Source organism: Chenopodium quinoa, unplaced genomic scaffold (assembly GCF_001683475.1).
Source record: "Chenopodium quinoa cultivar QQ74 unplaced genomic scaffold, ASM168347v1, whole genome shotgun sequence".
Classification (NCBI taxonomy): Eukaryota; Viridiplantae; Streptophyta; class Magnoliopsida; order Caryophyllales; family Amaranthaceae; genus Chenopodium; species Chenopodium quinoa.
The window spans coordinates 363,245-378,503 of record NW_018745413.1 but is presented as its reverse complement, the minus strand read 5'-3'; the positions used below and the strand labels follow the sequence as shown (position 1 = coordinate 378,503).

At 35.7% G+C, this 15,259-nt stretch overlaps 1 long non-coding RNA gene across 1 annotated transcript; it reads right to left on the bottom strand.

The window, feature by feature from the left end:
* Nucleotides 1-1,671: 1,671 nt before the first annotated feature.
* On the bottom strand, nucleotides 1,672-2,394 carry LOC110713455. Its single transcript, XR_002509927.1, has 3 exons — nucleotides 2,274-2,394; nucleotides 2,125-2,184; nucleotides 1,672-2,017 (listed from the first exon to the last, which is right to left on the bottom strand). It is a non-coding gene; the product is annotated as an uncharacterized LOC110713455 (long non-coding RNA).
* Nucleotides 2,395-15,259: the final 12,865 nt, after the last annotated feature.

Here is a 15,259-nt window from a genome sequence, read left to right as displayed (position 1 = left end):
TTTTGTATTTATTTTTTCATTTCGAAGATGACAATAAATATTTTATGTTAAATTTTTTTTTTGTCTTTTTCAAAAAATGCTCGCAAATTATAGATATACATATTTTTGGGGAAATGTATCACGGTTCTTGCACTGTCCCAATGGTCACTTGCTCCACTACTCTCCACATACCACCAAGCATGAAGGTCAAGGGTTCGGGTCTTCCCAAACCCTTCCCCCCTCAATTTTTTGTTTTAATTTTTTTTATTTATGGTCGCTGAATTTTGCAAAAATTTTTACAGATTAAATTTTTGCTTTTTTATTTATTTATTTATTTTTATTTCGAAGATGACAATAAGTATTTTATGTTAATAACGTATATATACATATTTTGGGGACAATGTAACATGGTGCTAGCACTGTCCCAATAGTCACTTACTCCACTACTCTCTATATACTAACAAGCATGAAGGTCAAGGGTTTGAATCCTCCTAAACCCTTCCCCCTCAAATTTATTTATTTATTTATTATTTTTTTTAATTTATGGTTGCTGAATTTCGCAAAATTTTTAACATATTAATTAATTTTTTGCTTTATTTTTTATTTCGATGATGATAATAAATATTTTATGTTAAAAAGTTTTTTTTTGTCCTTCTTTTTTAAAAACTGTTAACAATGTATATATACATATTTTGGGGGGCAATGTAACACGGTGCTAGCACTGTCCCAATGGTCACTTAATCCACAATTGGCAGCATACTAAAAGCATAAAGGTCTAAGTTTTTTTTTGTGTTTTTATTTTTTGTTTTTGATAAAATTGCTAACAAAGTATATACACCCTCCGTCCCCGAAACAACGATCCATTTGGGTTGATTACGCGAGTATTAAGAAAGTTAAATAAAAAGAAGTAAAGTATATTGAAAATATAAATTTACATGGGGTTTGTAAAAAAATTGAGAGAGAAAGTAATAAATTTACATGGAAAATCAAATTTTTATATGGGGAAGCTAATTTTGCACAAATATTGTTGCAAATTGGTGGGTGTTTTAATGCAAATTGGTCATTCTTTTTGGAACTAAAATTAGGCCAAATGGGTCGTTCTTTCGGGGATGGAGGGAGTATATACATATTTTCGGGGCAATGTAACACGGTGCTTGCACTGTTCCAATGGTAACTTACTCCACAACTCTGAACATAATAACAAGCATAAAGGGCAAGGGTTCGATTCCTCCAAACCCCCCCCCCCCCCCATTTTGTTTCCGTAATCTACGGTGGTTGAACGTTAATAAATTTATAAAAGACTAATGTTGTTTGTCGAAATATATATACCTTTTTTTGGGCCAATGTACCACCGGTGCGAGCACTGTCCCAATGATTTTATAGTACACAACTAACAACACACTAGCAAACATCACGTCAACTGGTCAAGGGTTAGATTCTTCCCCAACCCCTTTCCACCCAAATATTATTATTATTATTATTATTATTATTATTTCTTTTTATTAAAGCACCACAAACATAGTCAATTTATAATTGTGGAATAAATTGTTCTACTCAATAACTATTATTATTGTGGAATAAATTTCTTATAGTCAATTAAATATTGGGCAACATATACTCAATAGCTGCATATTATATATGGACTAAAATTTTATCCTTCCATCCGATTCGATAACAATCATGCAAACCTACAATCGTTCGATACAACACGAGATGTTTGTAGTTCTACAGAACCTTAAATAACAACGTACCATTCATTACATAGATTTTATTACAAACAGATTAGAAGTTCAAATTGGTAATTTAATATTACATCACCATAGGATATTGATTTTTAAATCAGTCTAGGACGTAGCATCTACACATAGAGCATTAATATGATAGTCGGATGGAGAATAGGAGCCCACAAACTCTATGTCAAGCCAATTCAGATAAGGAAGAGCAGCCAACAAAATTCCTTAGCAATTCATCATCAGCAGGGATAGCTGCCTCAACATTAGCATGTTTTCCAGCTTTTTTTATTTGTTGTTCGCTTGATCTGCTTAATAACATTAGAGTTGGGTTAGGGTAATAGAAGAAGATAATTTCATGAATATAAAGAATACAAGGTAAGGCAATTCCATTTGGTTTAATGTATGAACTGACCAGAATCATTGGGGTTTGTTCAAAAGGAAATTCCTTAGAAACACTTAGTCTTCGCTTGACCTGTTGAGGCAATCATCGCGATAGTTTACATCTACCAATACATAAAGGGAACATTTAAAAACTGAACAAAATATAAGATTTGGACAGACCGTTTTTTTTAGGAGCAGCAACGGGTGCAGAATTCTGAATCTGAGGTTGAGTTTTGTATATTGTCTCTAAGGACTTGTAATTAGACCCCTTTGTAAGACCTTGAGGTTTACTTGTTATCTTAGGATCCTGAATAGGGTCAGTGTTGTCATTGTTGACATTTGCGTTAGGTTCTGAGACAGTTGGAGGAGTTACATCAGCAGCATCAGTGTCTCACCAGATCTCATATGATTGGATGTTGGTGTGCGGATTAGTAGGTGGATCCTTCTTTCCATGAGGTTGTTTTTTGTACCTTGTCTCCGCAAACGACTTATACTTAGACCCCTTAGGATCCTTAAGAGGTTCATCCCTGTCATTTGTGATACATTTTGTGACAGAAGGAGGGGTTACAACAGCAGCAATAGCAGTGTTAGACCCGATCACAGATGGAGTACTGATGTTGCTGTTCGGCATAGATGGTGAATTCTTCTTTACCTGGAACATAAGCCTAGACTTTCCGACATCAGTGGACAGCTCGGTTAGCCTGTCTAAAACCATATCAACAGTGGAATCATCAACTGTAGAAGCCTCTACACAAATAGCTTCAAACTTGTTCATCATTCGGTTAAAACATTTACATTCCACCGTCTCAATGTCCTTCACCCGTGTGTGGCTTCTGACAATGTCCTTTATCCACCTGTCTAGAATGTACTTTTCTGGAATCTTTAAAACATTGTTTTGGTCTAACACACGCATGCAATGCTTGCAAAGTATTCCAAAAGTTTCAAACTTCTTACAATCACAAGATACATCATTCGTTTCCTAATTGTAGGTCACTATATATGTAGAACCTACGGCGATAGGTTATTTTTTCCTGCTTAGATCCTTCGGGAATAATCCAAATCCTATCCTCTAACAAATATTGGACCTCATGTCTCCTAGGAGTCGCTCTTCCCTAGGGTAAACATACATCAAACATGCGCACTCTGTTTGAATTTATTGAAATTTTTAGTCAGTATAAATTTTCTGAAAAAGCTTCTCCACCTTAAACCCACTTACAAGACAGCGTACGTACTTAGAACACCTAGCATCCGCATCGATTTCGTCCTTTACCCTCTTTGTCATGGCCTGTTATACTTCATAGGGAACTCATGTAACATTGTTTTCCTATTGACGAAACCGTCAAAGAAGCTATCAATACTTTCAACCCGTTGAGTCGTTTTCATTCCCGCCTAAAAATGCTCTTTCATGAAGGACGGAACCCACATATGCCTCTCATTATAAAGGTTAGATAACCAATCATTTTCCAACAAGTAATGTTTAGTGATGAGTTAGTTCCATCTACTCTCAAATTCCTATGTTGTAAAACTCTCGTAAATAAGAGTCTTTAGGGGGCTTTTAATGTCATTGTAACTGAATCCATTTGGTCAAATAGAATAATCATAAGGTGTAATAGAATTAGGAAGACATTATTCACAAACCAGTGGATCACATATGCCAGAGAAGGTTGGCATTAAAGGACTTATGATTACTATCACAGTAGAGATATTGGCAGGTACAGAGTACTACATCATTTTACCAGACAACAGAAGTATGAGCCTTGTCAACATAGTGTATGCAGAGTCCATCAGAGGGGAAAAAAAATGAACAAAACAATATTCAAATATACCATTTCACAGCAACAATGCTTTGTTTAAAGAAACAACATTCATGAGAGCATACACATACAGTCACTAGTAGAAAAAGGCAGAAAGGCACCGCGCAATTACCCCTTAACGATCCAAGAGATCGTAAACTCCATAAGATCTAGAACCAAATAAGGGTTCGGGGATGAAGGTACAAATCCAACCTAAAAGAGATTGAACCTGCCCTAATAATAGGCCTCTACTTTATTCTGATCGTATTCATGTGCACTTTCTGATTAACATGCAATCAATAGGATTAACCCTAAACCTGTTTATTTATGTTGGTTGAATATAATGCACAAATAAACTATTATTGGCGATCACTTGAATTATAATCACATTAACCCTAAACAAGATTATTAATTATCTTATTAAGCGTGATTACAAGTACTAATTCCCTTTAATCATGCAATAAAAGGCATGATCAAGCAATAACAATAAATATCAAGCAACATAATAATAATCATGACAATAATAATCATGAATAATAATTATAATCATCATTATAAAATTATAATCATAATCAAAACAATAATAATCATAAATAAAATAATCATCATCAAATAATAATAATAATAATATTCATAATCATCATAAATTACAACAATTATAATCATAATCATATTCATGTTAATATTAAAGCATAATAACAAGATCCTAGGCATGATACTAACAAGATTAATAACAAACCCTAGCATGTCACTAAATAATAAAAATCAAATCTTTAGCCCTAACATGATACTAACAATCATAAATATTAGGAAGAACATAGGAAGCATCATAATAATCATTATATTTAATATTAAAATTACCCTAGACATGATACTAGGAATATCATAATAACAATATAAACATGATTTCTACATCATAACATCAATAAAAACAATTAAAGCACTTACTTTGATGTTTCGTACCTCTTTCTAATAATAAAATACACACGTTAGTAACTTCAAGGAAAATAATAAACAAACAATTAAATTAAATAATTGAAATAGAGATTTGGGACCAAACCCTCAGAAATTAAACCTTTCACGTCTAGGGCGAAGGCAACTTCGAATATGGCTAGGTGTTTCTAGATCTTGTGAATACGGAATTTTGTATAAAAAAGCAAGTTTAGAAAAAGAGAAAGAGAGAGAGAATAATCAAGAAAATCTTGATGAGAGTTGGTGAAAATAGAGAGAATCGGTGATTGTAGGTGAATAATAATTAAAACTGATTGTTGATGAGAATTGGTGAGAATTGGTGATTGTAAACGGAGTTTTTAATACGTTATTTATAGAGAAAATCAACCAAAAAAGATAAAATAAACAAAACAGAGTCTGACGCACAAAAAACAGAGTTGGCGCAACCCCTGACTAATTGGCGTTAGGCGCCAATGGCTAGCGCCAGGCGGCAATGCCTGGGGTCAGGCGCCAAGCCTGGTTTTAACGCCTTTTCGAAAATCAGATAAGTTTGCCGTACTGGAGGATAAAATCATATATAGTTTCCTCGAAAATGCTATTTGATTTTGATTAAAACTCTGAAAAGTCAACAAAAGTCAATTTATCAATGCTAATTGAATTAGGAATGAAAAGAACCTTCTAGAAGAATCTAGAAAACTAAAACCATTCCTAATTGCATTAGGAATGATAAATCATATTAGGCCCTCCCCTAGATCATTGGGCCGCATATAAGGTTCAAAATGGGCCCAGTTTAGTAAATTGGCCATAACTTCCTCAATATTCATCGAAATTGGGCTTATAATATATCGTTGGAAAGCTCTTGTCAAGCCCCATCCAACTACACTATTATTGGACCCATATCATGGACCAACCAAACTGGATTGGCTTTTTTCTTAAAATAAGTTTTCAAAAACAGAGAGAAGAGAAAAGAAATTAAAACTATCTGCAACACTAGACTTTCCACACTTTCACTTCATTGGATTATGATTCGACGTGAAAGGTACTCATCACCGGGTTTGGTTTTGGGGAGACACAAATGGGTGTCTACAGAAGCCCCCACTTTAACTGAGTTTGGAGAAACACGAGTTTCAAAAACAAAAGTCAAAGTAGCGATAGGGACGGAGAATGATTCAGAACGTTCTGCGATCCTAAATCACTCTTGTAACTCCGATACCTGCAAAACTAGCGTTAGTTAAACAGATAAATGAGTTAAGAAACGCGTATCTTGCACCGTCGAGCACACGTCTCTGAAAGTAACCGATTGCTGTTGTATCCTTGTTGTTTTGATGACATCCTGCAAGCTAGAGAATACCATCCCGCTTGAAAACTGCTACGCCCGTAGCTGCTTCCAAATTAGAAGATTGCTTCACCTTAAACGATCCTCCTCCGCTATGATAGTATTCCATGTCCAAGGAAATACTATCGAAGATTATTTCTCTCGAAATTACCTTCAGTTGTTTGTGACAACTCTCCACAATCTAGGGAACGTCACCTTGCTGTTTTGATGTTCACTCGTCTCTGAACAAAGAGCTTCTTTTTGATATGATCTTCTGAATGATGTGTCCACACATCTCTGAACGAAGAGCTTGATAATAGGATGCTCATGCGTCTCTGAGCAAAAGAGCTTGCAGGAAATGTCCACGCGTCTCTGAACAAAAGAGCTTGAAAAGGATTGTCCATGCGTCTCTGAACAAAAGAGCTTGATTGATATGCCCACGTGTCTGTGGAGCAAAAGAGCTTGATGGAAATGTTCACGCGTCTCTGAACAATAGAGCTTCGGTACTTGAACGTTTGTTGCGATAATGTCTTGAAGAAAAAATTTCCGAAGACCAACGTTTATCGATCTCTAAAGCTCGCCTGAACTTTATTTCCGCTAAAACCAGTATGTCGGTGTCTCCGTGATTAGGCACTTTAATCTAAGTGAGACGATCTTTCATCAGGTCGATCACTTATTGCAATTTTCATCAAACTGACTACTTAATCATGTCAAATTGCTTATAGGGGCTAACTAGCGTACCAAGGAACCCAAAATTGCTGTATGAGGTCAAAATCACCTTTCTGAGAGGCTTCGAGCTCTGTCGCTGCTGAAATATCTCTGGCGCCAAGAATTGGAGTAGGGTCCTCCCTATTCTGCTGCACAGGTATTTATTTTTGACTATAGAACTTTGCCAATCTCTTTAATTATCTTAGGGTTAACCTAAGGCTTAAAATTATCTTAGGGTTAACCTAAGGTTTAATGTTGCTTGACTCATCGACTTGACACGACTCAAGGTATAAACTTGACTCGATGTGATTGACTCGAGGTTGACTCGACTCGAAGTGAAATGACACATGTGTTAGACTCATGACCCGTGTGTGCATAGTGTTGATTATGCGACTCGAAAATGCAAAAAAGCAAAATTTTTCCGTCATTTTTGTGGAGGGTACCGACTTTCTCCCGAAAAAGAAAGACGTGAAAAAGAAGAAGCGAAGTTTGAAGATGCATGTTGAATGAGCTTAGTCAGATGTTGTTTGATACTGTCTCTCAAGGTGAAAGGATTAATCCATCCTAGGCTATCTCAATGGTTGACTCAATGATGAAAGTATTTGGGTAACTTAGGCACGAAGGCTAAGTACTTCATACTTCGTAATGCAATGATGATTATGATTGATGAGCGATTTTGATATGACAAGGCATGCTTCAGCGTTATGTTAAGATTTCAAGACAAAGGGTTCCTAAGGGAAAGTATATTTGGTCATGTATCTGTGCAGTGTGTGAAAGTGATACTAAGGCTAGGCCGCAAGAGCTAAGTGTGTGGAAAAATATATTGAAAAGAGTCAAATGGTGGTGACTCTTAGGCTAGGTAAGCTAATGATGTAAGGATCAAGCCCCCAAGTCTAGCCCTAAGTGAATAGGGATGAGCATTGGAGATCCCTTGTTAAGATCATGGTGTAAGTGTGTGAATGTGAATATGAATGCATGTTTATTACGGCCGCACCTCAATGTGAGGTTGCCTACGTATCCGTTAGGAATCAGGCCAAACGTAGCTCTAGCCAAACCTCGCACAAGTGTGTGTATACCTCAAAAAGGTCTTTTAAGGGTTGTAACGTGGTTAGGCTAAAGGTTATAGAAAAAAGGGATAAAGGCTCAAGACCCTAGATAAGCCGCTTGAGTTTCTACTCTTTTTAAGCTCTCTTTTTTTGCTTTATTTGTTTTATTTTCATAGGTGTGGGAAATCCCGATCATGCGGTCTATCACTCACTTGGCATTCATGTTTCTCAGGCACGGTACCGAGCACTCGATAAGAGACGCAATCTGAGACATGTTCTTATCGAAGATATTTTCATATCAAAGACATTGGAACACTTGCCCTTTTGTACACTTTTCTTTATTTTTTTTTGCTTTTGCTTATTTTTGCTATTTTAATCTTTTGAATTTGATCAAGCTTTCTTTAGAATTGCAAAAGTTGCACACCATCCCATCCCAAGGATAGATAGATGTAGGTTGAAAAAAGAAAGGTGTATCGTTAGACGAGGCTCAAAGTGGTTTATGAAGAAAGGATTGCATATTTGAAAGATGAAATGAGATATGATGTGGCTACAAGGGTTGCCTTAAATCATTGGTATACCTTGTGTTTAATTCGACATTGTTTTTTTTTAATGCAATATAATGAAATGATCATATGTAAGGAAATAAATGCTCATTTTTATTAAAAGAAAATATATAATGATCCTACAAAATAAATCTAAAGAGAATAAAAAAGGTGCCTATGCTAGACTTATTGGGGAAGGGGTAAATAAAAAAAGAAATAGAAAAAAAAAGAGGTCACGAAATCTTGTCGTTGAAGCTCGCCTCTTGTCTTGTGTTGTTTCCTTTATCATCACTCGCTCTTCTTGTAAACTGGAGGTATGGGAAGCTTGTTATTATCAATCAAATGTTGGATATCCTTCTTTAGCTTCCAACAGCTCTCAGTAGCATGACCCCTGCCTTGGTGGTACTTGCAGTGTTCGTTTGGATTCCAACTAGGTAATCTTTTCTTAAGTGGAGGATCTTGAATAGGTCCTATGGGAGTAATGATTCCCTTGGCATGGAGTCGGCCGAAAGCCTCATCATAACTAATTCCAATAGGGGTAAATTCCCTTTTCGGTTGCTTTCGATTACCCATGGCTAGGATCTCACTAAGGTCGAAAGTACCAGCACTATTACTAGAGTAGGTGTTTTCGAAAGAAGAAGGATAGTCGTTCCTTTTCCCTTTACAGCCACTGTTACTATTGTTACTAATCTTGGCCTTCTTGTCGCGTGGAGGAACATGAAGGAGATTTGAATCAATGAGATCTTGAACACGATCTTTGAGGGCGAAACATACTTCGGTGGTGTGACCACGACCTCTATGGTATCGACAATAAGAATTTGGATCCCAATTGGGAAACCGTTTTTCAGGAGGAGGGTCTTGACTGGGACCAATGGGGTGGATAAGACCTTGATCGTGAAGACAGTCGAAAGCTTCATTGTAAGTCATTCTTATTGGTGTGTATTCTTCAATGGTCAGTTTTGCTTGTGGCTTAGGAGCATTGAGTTCTTCATTAAACCCTAGGCGAGAATTTTGTTCAATGGCCATCACCCAATTTGCTATTCCTTCTACCACATTCAAGAGCATGGCAATGACATCTTGTAGTTTTCGAACGTGCTCTTTTAGACTTGACGAGTCTTCCTTGGTATTATCTGAGAAAAGACTTTCATCCTCCTCAATTATGGCCACTTCATCGAGGGAGGTTATATAAGCTTTCTCGATCATGGGCTCTCCTACAGGTGTGATAAGAAGTGATGGATCGAAGGATGCTTGGTCATCTTCGATGGCTAGAATCTCGGAAGTTTCATTGTTATCGATCAGATCTTGAATAGCTTCTTTGAGTTTCTAACACTCCTCGGTGTCATGACCCTTTCCTTGGTGATATTTGCAGTGCTTATTATGGTCCCACTGAGGTGGCCTGGCTTCTGAAACTGGATCTTTAATGGGCCCTATGGGCATGACTAGTCCTTTGTGATGTAGCTTCTCGAAAGCCATTTCATAACTCATACCAAGTGGAGTGAACACCCTTTTTGATCTTTGGATTCGTGGTTTAGAGACGTTCGTGGCATGTACTTCATTAATAGGAGAGGAAGAAGAAGGATGGTCGCTCTTCTTTCCTCTTGCACCATTATCTTTCAGAAGGTCATCTTCAATGTTAATGCCTATGTTATACACAACCTTGAAAGTATTTAAATTGTGTTGGTACTTTAAGTGCCTTGAATACTTCCCTTGGAGATTCTTGATAAACATCCTCACAGATTCTTTTTCGGTAGGAGCCTTGACAATATTAGCAGAAGTTTCCCTCCATTTATTGAAGAAAGAAGTGAACCCTTCGTTTTCCTTTTGTTTTAACTTCTCAAGTTGTCTGTGGTCTGTTTCGTCTTGGATGTTGCACTTATATCTATCTATGAAAGCGTTTGTTATCGACTCCCAAGAAGAGGTTTTCTCTTTCTCGAGAGAAAATAATCATTGTTGACAAACGGTTTCGAGAGATAGTAGGAACAGAGAGGGGAAAACCGTCTTATCGATACCCTTAATGCTCATCATAGTTTCAAAAGCTCTTAGATGGAAGTAAGGGTTATCTATTGCCTTGAATTTAGGGATGTCAGTGGCGTTGAACTTATGAGTAAGAAGTTCCTTGTCCAGCGAAACCCCTTGTGAACTCATGCCCTGAAATTTATAGTCACTGGATAGCTTTCTCAAACTTTCTTGCATAAGGTTCATTTGTTGTTGCTTCACGGGATCATCGACCTTAAGTGTGAGTAGTTTTAGTGTCTCAGCACGGTAACCAATTGGTTCCTAAGCTCATTGACTTCTTTTTGACTTGCTATTATCTTTTTAGCCTTCCTCTTTTGACGAATCGGTTTATCAAAAAGTGAGACTTGAATAAAGAGGTTGTCCTTAATTAATCGCCCTTCTCTCCTCGACCAAGTACTGTGTAAAAGGAATTTGGGGATATTTATTGTTAATTATTTGACTCAAACTTTACTCAACATGCAATGAATGGAGGAAGTGAATAAAGATGGGAATAGAATGTGAAAGAAGATTTAGATGGAGGGATATGAAGAAAATAGGACTAGAATGTAACCCCAACTCAAATGACGGAAAAAATCAACTGATGCATGAACCTAAGACATGGTCATGGTGACATATACAAAGTGTGTACTAAGACTAGTGAGTGTAGGTGACATGTTAAGACTCTTGTCATGACCATGTGGCTAGACTATGTGACTAGACTCAAGCAAAGACTAAGTTAAGACTTCACGTATATGCATTAAGCTGGACAGACTGTGGTATTTCAGTCATAAAATTTTATCTGTGACTCTGATTTGGATGAAACCAACGCCAAATTAAAGAAATAACTCGGGGCTACAGATCCATAGTTTGTACGACTCGTAACTCTTCCTAGAACTCCGGCTATGACCAAAACAAGTTGACGCTTGTGCAGTATACGGGAATAAAAATCCGGGTTGACTTAAAGGGACTATGACTCGATTTTATGTTTATTTATTAGCTCAAATTATTTAATTAATTAATTAAACAAATTTCTTTAGTCATTAATCAGTTTATTTAGTCTTAACACGAGTCAAACTAACGGTTAGGAAAAAATCACATAGAGTATGCGCAACAAATAATGCACAATAAGTCAAGTAGGCACAATATGATGTAATGAGTTTGCAACCTAACCATGGCTCTAGTTCTCTAAAGTTCGGGATATGGTTTAGTCAATAGAGGGTCCATGGTTAATTGTCCAGGTGCACCGCGCGGAAGCCTAACCGTGAAGGGTTGGCGCGAGTGGATGGGACACTGCGAGTTTTAGAAAAAACTCGCTTCCATGGTTTGGTGAATTCGACATCTCAGATGTACCCTTTGTTGCACGGAGCGTTCAATCGGGTAGATGGAGCATGAATTCCCAGAGGGTTATGTCCATATGTAGAACACATATGGGTTTCAGAAAAGTGAGAAAAAAATTCAATCAGGAAGTAGGATCGAGCAAACAATACGAAAAACCGGTCGAAATTAGAACGCATATTTCTGGCTCGGTATTGGGGGAAATTGGCGCCAGCAAACAGAGACTGGCGCCAGCTTTTAGCTGTAGCGCCTGGCGCCAATACTGGCGTCTGGCGCTACGACTAAAATTCTGGCGCCAAGCTCTAGCCCCTGACGCTACTTCCCACATGCCTCAGCAGCTTTCTGTGCTCGATAAAATTTTCCAATTTCGCGCGGTGTTATTTCGGTCCTAGTTGTGAAAGATATTTCTCAAATTTCCTACGTGTAAAATCCTATGTTTTTAACTCATTACGGATGGTCTTTCCAATGAGATCTTTTTTATGCATATGACAATAATGTTAATCAAAATTACGCACATGAAATACTTAGAACGTTTCGAGTCTCATCCACTCATTCTAAATCATTACCGAAACAAATTCAGGAATTAAAATAGAAATCCTCCCAGTGGAGTCGCCAAAAACTGTAGGGAATAAATTTCAAGCGTTAACCCCTAGCTTGAACCCCACTGTGATCATACACTAAAGTACGGTGGCGTCCAAAAGGGAAGAAGATAGAGCAAAAGAGTCGCCAACAAGTTTTAGGATCTTGTAAACCGTTCACAGGGTGAAGGTTACACCCCTTAACGATCCAAGAGATCGTAAACTCCATAAGATCTAGAACCAAATAAGGGTTCGGGGATGAAGTTACAAATCCAACCTAAAAGAGATTGAACCTGCCCTAATAATAGGCCTCTACTTTATTCTGATCGTATTCATGTGCACTTTCTGATTAACATGCAATCAATAGGATTAACCCTAAACCTGTTTATTTATGTTGGTTGAATATAATGCACAAATAAACTATTATTGGCGATCACTTGAATTATAATCACATTAACCCTAAACAAGATTATTAATTATCTTATTAAGCGTGATTACAAGTACTAATTCCCTTTAATCATGCAATAAAAGGCATGATCAAGCAATAACAATAAATATCAAGCAACATAATAATAATCATGACAATAATAATCATGAATAATAATTATAATCATCATTATAAAATTATAATCATAATCAAAACAATAATAATCATAAATAAAATAATCATCATCAAATAATAATAATAATAATATTCATAATCATCATAAATTACAACAATTATAATCATAATCATATTCATGTTAATATTAAAGCATAATAACAAGATCCTAGGCATGATACTAACAAGATTAATAACAAACCCTAGCATGTCACTAAATAATAAAAATCAAATCTTTAGCCCTAACATGATACTAACAATCATAAATATTAGGAAGAACATAGGAAGCATCATAACAATCATTATATTTAATATTAAAATTACCCTAGACATGATACTAGGAATATCATAATAACAATATAAACATGATTTCTACATCATAACATCAATAAAAACCATTAAAGCACTTACTTTGATGCTTCGTACCTCTTTCTAATAATAAAATACACACGTTAGTAACTTCAAGGAAAATAATAAACAAACAATTAAATTAAATAATTGAAATAGAGATTTGGGACCAAACCCTCAGAAATTAAACCTTTCACGTCTAGGGCGAAGGCAACTTCGAATATGGCTAGGTGTTTCTAGATCTTGTGAATGCGGAATTTTGTATAAAAAAGCAAGTTTAGAAAAAGAGAAAGAGAGAGAGAATAATCAAGAAAATCTTGATGAGAGTTGGTGAAAATAGAGAGAATCGGTGATTGTAGGTGAATAATAATTAAAACTGATTGTTGATGAGAATAAGTGAGAATTGGTGATTGTAAACGAAGTTTTTAATACGTTATTTATAGAGAAAATCAACCAAAAAAGATAAAATAAACAAAACAGAGTCTGACGCACAAAAAACAGAGTTGGCGCAACCCCTGGCTAATTGGCGTTAGGCGCCAATGGCTAGCGCCAGGCGCCAATGCCTGGGGTCAGGCGCCAAGCCTGGTTTTAACGCCTTTTCGAAAATCAGATAAGTTTGCCGTACTGGAGGATAAAATCATATATAGTTTCCTCGAAAATGCTATTTGATTTTGATTAAAACTCTGAAAAGTCAACAAAAGTCAATTTATCAATGCTAATTGAATTAGGAATGAAAAGAACCTTCTAGAAGAATCTAGAAAACTAAAACCATTCCTAATTGCATTAGGAATGATAAATCATATTAGGCCCTCCCCTAGATCATTGGGCCGCATATAAGGTTCAAAATGGGCCCAGTTTAGTAAATTGGTCATAACTTCCTCAATATTCATCGGAATTGGGCTTATAATATATCGTTGGAAAGCTCTTGTCAAGCCCCATCCAACTACACTATTATTGGACCCATATCATGGACCAACCAAACTGGATTGGCTTTTTTCTTAAAATAAGTTTTCAAAAACAGAGAGATGAGAAAAGAAATTAAAACTATCCGCAACACTAGACTTTCCACACTTTCACTTCATTCGATTATGATTCGACGTGAAAGGTACTCATCATCGGGTTTGGTTTTGGGGATACACAAATGGGTGTTACACCGCCACACTACTACCAAGATCGACATCAACAACAATTTTTTAATAATGAAGTGTCGCCGGTCGTCCTCCCTCGTCGTCGTTGTTCGGTCGTCGTTAGTCGGGCGTCCTTCCTCGTTAATCAGAAACTTGAGGTTGGTTTTTTTGGGATCTTTATCTTTAATCTTTAGTTCAATTATTCAATTTAGATCTTTAAGTTCGAAATTGTTGCTAGGTTATGATGAAATCGATTTTTTTTTTTTTTTTTTTTATGTTAATCGATTTAAATCTTTTTTTTCTGTTATTTTTTTTATTTTATTTTTTATTTTAATCGATGTTTTTTTTATGTTAATCGGGATTTTATTTCGTTTTTGTTTCTTATTTTCTGGGTTTTTGTGTTAATCGATTTTAATTCGTTTTTTAATTTTTAAAATTTCTGGGTTGTTTTTTTGTTTAATCGATTTTTTTTAATTTAATCGATTTTAAATCTTTTTGTTTTTTATTTTCTGGGTTTTTGTTTTAATCGAATTTTTAATCAATTTTTTTATTTTAATCGATTTTAATTAATTTATTTTTATTTTCTGATTTTTTTTATTTTACTCGATTTTTTTTTCTGGATTTTAATTTGTTTTTATTTTTTATTTTCAGGGTTATTTTAATTCGTTTTTGTTTTTTTTTTATTTTCAAGGTCATTTTCTGGATTTTAATTCTTTTTGTTTTTTTATTTTCTAGGTTAGTTTAATTCGTTTTTGTTTTTATTTTCTTGGTCTATTTTCATTTTTTTAATTCGTTTTGTTTTTAATTTTTTTAATCGATTTTTTTTT